Raw genomic sequence first — 6,078 nt, 5'->3', positions numbered from 1 at the left:
TGACCAGCGCTGACTACAGGAATCCCGAGGCAGAGTTGCTCTGCCCCGGGCTTCCTGGAATCAGCTGCTGATCAGTTTCAGCAGCAGCTGACTTGGGGACGCTTGGGGTTCTTAAGTTGATTCTGTATGTAAGTCAGAACTGGCGGTCAGTTTCAGCAGTGGCTGAATCTGGACGCCAGTTCCGACTTACATACAGATTCAACTTAAGAACAAACCTACAGTCCCTATCTTGTACGTAACCCGGGGACTGCCTGTACTGATCTAAAAACAGTGTAGGAGTCCACCAACAGTTGTTTACAAAGGATTACTCTAAACCAGTGTTTCTCAACCTTTTTTTTTTTTAATAAAGTACGCCTTTAAAAAAAAAAAGTATAAATACCTTCTTTAAAAAAAATTAGAAGTACCCCCAGTACCTACAGTTTTCAGACACACAATTTTTTTCTACCATTGCAACGCATTTGTTGAACAACTTAATCATAGCCAGGCAGGAGATGACATTTTTTTCATGTAAAAAGTACAAAAATAATAAAATGCTGTACAATTTAAAACATAAATTGTTTTTTCCCAATTTCAGTTGTGCTAAAGTACTCTTCAGACATACCACTGGTTGAGAAACACAGCTCTAAACAAATAACACAAGTGCACTTATAAATGCTTTTAATGAAAGTGTAAAAGGCTTTGTAAAAGTCCTCCAAAAAAGTAAATGTCATTGCTGGTCTGAACTCCAGGAATTTGCTAGACCTGAATCAGCCTTAGGCTACTTCTACACTGCACACTGTTGTGCAAGAAGATATGCAAATGAGGCATGGCGATGAATATCATTGCAGCTCATTAGTATACCTAATGAGCCATCATTTTTGTGGAAAGGGGTTTTGCACTTATTTTCAGGCAGAACAGCTCCTGCGCAAGAAGGGTTTTTTGTGCATGGAGTAGTGTAAACAACTCCTTCTTGTGCAAAACCCCCTTCTGCAAAATGGCAGCTCACTAGGAATGCAAATGAGGTATGCACCTATTTGCATATCTTCTTGCACAACAATGTACAGTATAGATGTAGCCTTAGGGTTTGCGAGGATAGCAGCTTCTTATACTGCAGACAAAGTAACTGTTCTCCATAGGAATGTCCTACCTCCACTAGGACTTTCTCACTCCAGCAGTGAATGGAAAGTTGCTAGGTCTTAGGATTTGAGATGATAGCAGTTTCTTATACTGCAGACTAAGTAACCATTCCCCATAGGAATGTCCTACCTCCACTAGGACTTTCTCACTGGTCCCTGTAGGAAAGTGATACTTCCAGTATTTTCTTACAGGAGCAGTTTCTTCTGCCCTCTTTACATCCATTTTTAAATGTTGGTATTCTCCCTCCTCACATTCCTTATAACATGGCTTTCTAACCTTTTTAATTGCAAAATCACTTTTCCAATGTAAGATGTTCTCTTATTTCCCCAACCTCAATGACTTGCACCAGGCTGGAGTAGGGGTTTGGGGATAAGGCCCTGTGCTTGTTCCTACAGGTATGGAGTATAGGAAGGGCTCTGATCTTAACCCAGGGTGGGACAATGGGGTCCAGGAGGGGTTTCAGGTTCTACGTTCTGGCACTGAGTAAGGGTGCAGGGGGAGAGGCACCCCCTGTGGCAAGAGGTTGGGTGTAGGAGGTGGTTCAGGGCTGAGGCAGGGGTTCAGGAAGCAGGATCTGGCTCGGCTGGGCTCTGTTTAACTGTGACAACTTATGGTGCTTCACTATTGAGGTTAAGGCAGGCTTACTTCAGCCCAGGCCCTGCACCATTCCTGCAAGCCACTGGCATGTACAGCAATGGCTCCATGCATGATGCCATTTGGTGCCCCTTCTCTACAAGCATGAGCCCACAGCTTCTATTGGCCACGGTTCCCCATTACTGATCAATGGGAGCTGCAGGAGTGGTGTCTGCAGGCAAGGACAACATATGGAGACCCCCAGCAGTGACTTTCTCTGGGGCTGCATGGACATGCCAGACACTTCCAGGAGTAGCAATTACCATAGAGTGCCAGAGATTGTCATTCCTAAACTCCCCCCAGCCCCTTCTCTCTGTCTGTGTCTACATTGGCACCCCTTTCCGGAAAAGGGATGCTAATGAGACCAGTCGGAATTGCAAATTTTGTGGGGAATTTAAATATCCCCCGCGGCATTTGCATGAACATGGCTGCCGCTTTTTTCCGGCTCGAGGTTTTGCCGGAGAAAAGCGCCAGTCTAGACGGGATCTTGCGGACAATAAACCCTTTTCCAGAAGATCCCTTATTCCTTGAAAGTAGGAATAAGGGATCTTCCGGAAAAGGGTTTATTTTCCGCAAGATCCCGTCTAGACTGGCGACTTTCTCCGGCAAAACCCCGAGCAGGAAAAAAGCGGCAGCCATGTTCATACAAATGCCACGGGGGATATTTAAATCCCTCGCGGCATTTGCAATTCCGACTGGTCTCATTAGCTTCCCTTTTCCGGAAAGGGGTGCCAATGTAGACACAGCCTCTGTGTGGTGATAGGGTACTGGAGTGTTGTGAGAAGGAACACCCTGACATCAACATCCCCCTCTTGTACCTCCCACACCTTGCACAGCAAGCAGGAGGTACAGCTCCAAGGCAGAGTCCTGAAGCAGCAGGGCAAAATGGGCTGGTACTCCAGCGATGTGTAGAAGAGGGGGCAAGAAACCTTGAAGCCACTCCACCACGTGGCTAGAGAACCAGTGCCAAGTTGCCTTGGTACAGGGGAAAGGAGGAAGTCCAAAGCATCACAGGCATACAATCATAGGCAACTGTTTCTCCATCCCTGCCTTAGAAGGACTTTATAATTCAATTAGCCATGTTCGATATTTTTGAAAACCATAGCTATAGGACTTTTTCCTAGAATCGCCCTGATACTTAAAGACATGGGTGTCGGCAGGCCATTAGCATCAGGAGAAGGAATTTGCCATTAGGCAATGCTTCCGTGCTTTTTGTGTCAACGAGTTCCTTGTGGCTCTGCTGTAGGGATTTCTGTTCTCCATTCGGAATATGAATAGAGTGATGAGCATGAGGATAGGGGAGCTCTCAAGGTGGTTTAGCTGTGTCTGGCATCCACCACAACCGTCTGATGATCCACTTGGTTCAAGCAGTGGAGGGCAGTGGGATGCTATTTTATTAGGCTTCCGGGCTGGATATTATGGCCTCCAGAACGTAGTACTAGAACAATAAAAATAAAGGATAGCAAGTTCTATATGCTAATCACAGAAAGAATTGCTAGGTACAGATAAATACTTCTAGAATTCTCAAGTTCCCTTGCTAGAAATTTGAACTTGACTCTGTAGTAAGTTGAGGGTCAGTAACATGGAGTCAGCAGGCCTAAGGCCTGCAACATGGAAACAGCAACAGGCCTGCAATCTAGTGAGCAAGACTTTGGTTCAGTAACACAGGAGCCAAGAAAGAAGCCCTATTGATAACTGTGTGATTGTGTAAGTTAGGTCGAGCATGGAAGGACACAGGGAGGCACTGGGTACAGACTGTAAGCCAAAGGGGAGTAATGGAACATCTTAATAAGAAATGTCTTGGTACAGAAACTCCCTAAAAACTAATGCACATACCGACCTAGGTTCAGGACCAGGTCGGAATTGACAGCATGAAGGATAGTAAGTAAGCCCCCCTTCCATAAGGTGAAGGGTGGCAACTAGGCAACAGAGGGTAGTAACCTGGTACGTAAAGAAATGATGTAAGTTGTTTGTACCTGTCTATAAAAGGACACCGCAGAGGGTGCTCTCCGGCCGACCTTGGGGGGGGGGGGCCGCACTAGGTGCCTGAACGGCAGGTGTCATTGCCTAAACTTACAGAATGCACAGTAACTTAACTTTCACTAAGTGCTGTTAATATCTGATATATGGCAATAAGCCTGCCCGGTGTTGTTACCTTGTCAACGCGGGCCATAGTGCCCAGTGGTGTCACATTGTACTGATCTCTGTAACCAACGGGTAGAGCTTCGCATTTGACAATAAACCTGCTTGATTGATTTCAAACCTTGCTTGCATCTGTCGTTTCCGGGGCCTTTCAGAGATCTCGTGTTGACCCAAGTGCACGGGGTCTAACACTCTAGATAAAGGGAGTACTGATTATTACGCACGCAGCCGAAAGTTTATCAACGGAGTAGAGGTCCTGCTAGGAGCGCGCCAGGTCGACCCTGACCAGACGACGCTGACACTGACAGTCCAGACCACCGAAGGTACCGAGGTACGAGAACACCGAGGTATGACAGACTCAACTAAATTATTTTTGTGATAGTGTGACTTTTACTAAAGTAGTATTTTAGAAAAAAACTAAATTTTTATACTATGCTATCTGAAAGGGCTTAGTTAGCAATGAGTTGGTTATAAAAAAAAAAGCTGGGGATGGGCAGAGGGAGGAATAGCAATTAGGGTTATGATGCAGGAATTTGCTGTTGGGCCAGTAAAGTTAAACTTTTCAATGATCTTGAAAAGGTGGTTAACAGTGGGATGGCAACTGTTGCAGATAATAGAAAATTAATCAAAATATGAAATTGAAAAGCTCAATGGAAAGAGTCACAAAAGGATCTTACAAAAGTAGGTAATTGGGCAACACAATGGCAGAAGTAATCCATTGTTGATAAGTGCAAAGTATTGCACATGGAAAAGTATAATCCCAGATATGCTCAAGGAAATGATGGGGTCTAAAATATCTGTTACCACCCCAGAAAGATCTTAGAATCATTGTGGATAGTTCCCTGAAAACATCTGCACATCCAAAACTCAAAACTCCGGTCATCTGAAGAAGTGAGCTGTGCCCACGAAATCTCACAATACCATCTATATGTTTTGTTAGTGTGTAGAATGTTAACAAACCACATGTTTTTTTAAGTTTAAATTATACTAGATGTTTTCAAATCTGCAAAGGAACAAGATGCCCTCGAGGTCACTGGTAGATGGACTCCAGTATGGCAGTCAGAAGTGTTTTGGTGAAATAATTGAAGACCTGGAGCAAATAGCAACTGACATCTTGATGCCAAATGTTAGGACCACTTGGAACAAGCACGAAACTGGGATTAGAAAAGGTAAGAGATTATGTCATTTTAGACCAATAAAACTGCAAAGGAGCTTGATGGGTATTCGGCCTCTTCAGGAGAGACCAGAGATCTGCTTCAGTCTTTTCCTAGAATGAGGGAGCTGTGCATCAGGGCCAACAGACCTCTGTCTCCATTAGCTGCCTGCGAGAGATTCTTCCATGTGATGGACTCATTTTTTTCATAGAACAGCAAGGATTGATAATTTTGAAAAAATGCTCCTACCCTTGAACAAACACTTTAGAAATTAATTGTTACAACGGAAAAATGCTAAAAATGCACACTGTGAATGTGGACAAAATAAATACATTTCTGTACTCTGACTTGTATTTAATTTGGTCACTCTTCATCTTTATAAATGAAGGCAGTGACTATCGTTAAACTCCATCATTGAAAAATGTATAGTATGTGTGTGTATATAATATAGAGAGTTATATTGTAAGTGTATATATATCATGTGTATGTGAGAGAGAGAGAAATAATGGTGACCTGCAAGAACTTGGGTGGTTAAGCACAGCGTTCCATAGGACAACTCATTTTTACTTTTCAATACTTAAGTACAATTAAAACAAAAAACAGGACTATGTAGCACTTTAAAGACTAATAAGATGGTTTATTAGGTGATGAGCTTTTGTGACGTAGTGGGGGTACTTGCTGGGCTGTGGTGACCCCTGCTGTCTGGAGCAAGACCCAGCAGGGAAAACCTCACTAGGCAGAGGTAAGGCCAAACTGGTTGAACCAGTGGCCAGACACCCCCCATGGAGAGGAACAAAGGAAGGTGGCTGGGGGGCAGGGCTGGAAGTGGGTTGGTTGGTTGGTGGCTGTCTGTGAGGATGGATGAGACAGCCTAGGGAGAGGAGCTGGAGTTTAGGGGCCCAGTCTCCCCCATCTCAAGGGGGCCTGAGGCCTCCTAGCCCAGTTCCTGTAACCAGATTACATCTGTGCTGCGCTGTGCTGGAGGAGCAATAAACCACCCTCAATTCCACTGGCTGGTACAGTCTGTTTGTGC

Source organism: Pelodiscus sinensis, chromosome 19 (genome assembly GCF_052426305.1).
Source record: "Pelodiscus sinensis isolate ZL-2025 chromosome 19, ASM5242630v1, whole genome shotgun sequence".
Taxonomy (NCBI): domain Eukaryota; kingdom Metazoa; phylum Chordata; order Testudines; family Trionychidae; genus Pelodiscus; species Pelodiscus sinensis.
Note: the sequence above shows the minus strand (reverse complement) of the source record.